The sequence below is a fragment of the Schistocerca piceifrons genome, unplaced genomic scaffold (genome assembly GCF_021461385.2).
Source record: "Schistocerca piceifrons isolate TAMUIC-IGC-003096 unplaced genomic scaffold, iqSchPice1.1 HiC_scaffold_2296, whole genome shotgun sequence".
Lineage (NCBI taxonomy): Eukaryota > Metazoa > Arthropoda > Insecta > Orthoptera > Acrididae > Schistocerca > Schistocerca piceifrons.
The window spans coordinates 971,145-973,177 of NW_025728224.1; positions in this window are offsets into that span (position 1 = coordinate 971,145).

Genomic DNA, 2,033 nt, shown 5'->3' on the forward strand with positions numbered 1-2,033 from the left:
ACCTGATTTCTTTGGGATTGGAATTATATTCTTCTCGAAGTCTGAGGGTGTTTCTCCTGTCTCAAGCATCTTTGTCAACAGATGGTAGAGTTTTGTCAGGGCTGGCTCTCCCAAGGCTGTCATTAGTTCTAATGGAATGTTGTCTGCTCCTGTAACCTTGTTTCGACTTAGGTATTTCAGTGCTCCGTCAAATTCTTCACCCAGTATCTAATCTCCTATTTCATCTTCATCTAGGTCCTCTTCCATTTCCATAATACTGCCCTCAAGTACATCGCCCTTTTACAGACCCTCTATATATTCCTTCCACCTTTCTGCTTTCCCTTCTTTGCTTAAGACTGTTTTTCTATCTTAGCTCTTTATATTCCTACAGGTGGTTCCCTTTTTCTCCAAAGGTCTCTTTGATTTTCCTGTAGACAATATGTATCTTACACCTATTTACATATGCTTCTACATACTTACATTTGTCCTCTAGCGATGTCTGCTTAGGCATTTTGCACTTCCAGTCGATCTCATTTTTGAGATGTTTGTATTCCTTTCCTCCTGCTTCATTTACTGCATTTTTATATTTTCTCCTTTCATCAACTGAATTCAATATCTCTTGTGTTAGCCAACGATTTCTGCTAGCCCTCGTTTTTTCACCTACTTGATCCTCTGCTGCCTTCACTATTTCATCTCAGAAAGCTACCAATTCTTCTTCTACTGTATTTCTTTCCCCCGCCCTTGTCAGTCGTTCCCTAATGCTCTGCCTGAAGCTTTCTACAACCTCTGCTTCTTTCGAGTCCTTTCCCCTTAAATGCCCACCTCTTTGCAGTTTTTTCAGTTATAATCTACACTTCATAACCAATAAATTGTGGTCAGAGTCCACATCTGCCCCTGGAAATATCCTACAATTTAAAATCTGGTTCCCATTCTCTGTCATACCATTATATAATCTATCTAAACCTTCCGGTGTCCCCTGACCTCTTCCGCACATACAACCCTCTTTCCATGAATCTTAAACCAAGTGTTAGCTATGATCAAGTTACGTTCTGTGCAAAATTCTATCAGGCGGCTTTCTCTTTCATTCCTTACTCCCAGTCCATATTCACCTATTACTTTTCCTTCACTTCCTTTTCCTACTATAGAATTCCAGTCCCACATGACTATTAAATTTTTATGTCCTTTCACTATCTGAATAATTTCTCTTATCGCGTCATACATTTCTTCAATACCTTCATAATCTACGGAGCCAGTTGGCATATAAACTTGTACTACTGCGGTATGTGCTACTGTGTCCTGCAGCAAAGTAGGATTGAATAAATGGTCTCTAGCATGAACACGACGAATTGCCAGACCTAAGTTCATCGGACATTCTTTGTTCCTCTCACCGACCAATCCCCAGAGTTTGCACACGGCGGATAAAATCACCCCGTATAGGTGGCCGGCTGTGACGGAGAGAGTACGGACTCACTGTAGGCGGCGCAGGGCACACCGGTGTAGGCGTGGGCGACGTGGCGGCAGCGGTGGGCGCCGCGCGTGCAGAGCGCCGGGTCGCCCGCCGGCAGCAGGTTGTTGAGCTCGGCAACTCAGTTTCTCCAGGTCGTCGCTGCTCTGGAGCCGCGACACCAGCCGCCGCTCCGCCGACTGCAGCGTGCGCAGCTGGTCTGCCGGCACACAGGACTACCAGTCAACCACCACGGCCACACTAATAGGGCAAATTACAACGCAAACGTCACACACACTTTCTCGCATTTCTCGACCGACTGCAGGTGTGCTCGAGACTCCATCCAATCCCATACACACAGCTGATGTTCACAAACCCTCCCCACCCGTGTACCACATAATTCAGAATACTGACAATACCGCCTTCCTTGCCACATGGTCCCGTCCTTAATTCATCCAAATGGTACATCCATCTCAACTGTTTCATATACTAAATATAACTGACGGTACATTTCAGTGATTACTGCAAAAACACAGGCGATACTTCCACCTCGGATACCTTTACCAATCAAAAAAAGCCTATCAATGTACCGAAATAATAAGATAAATAC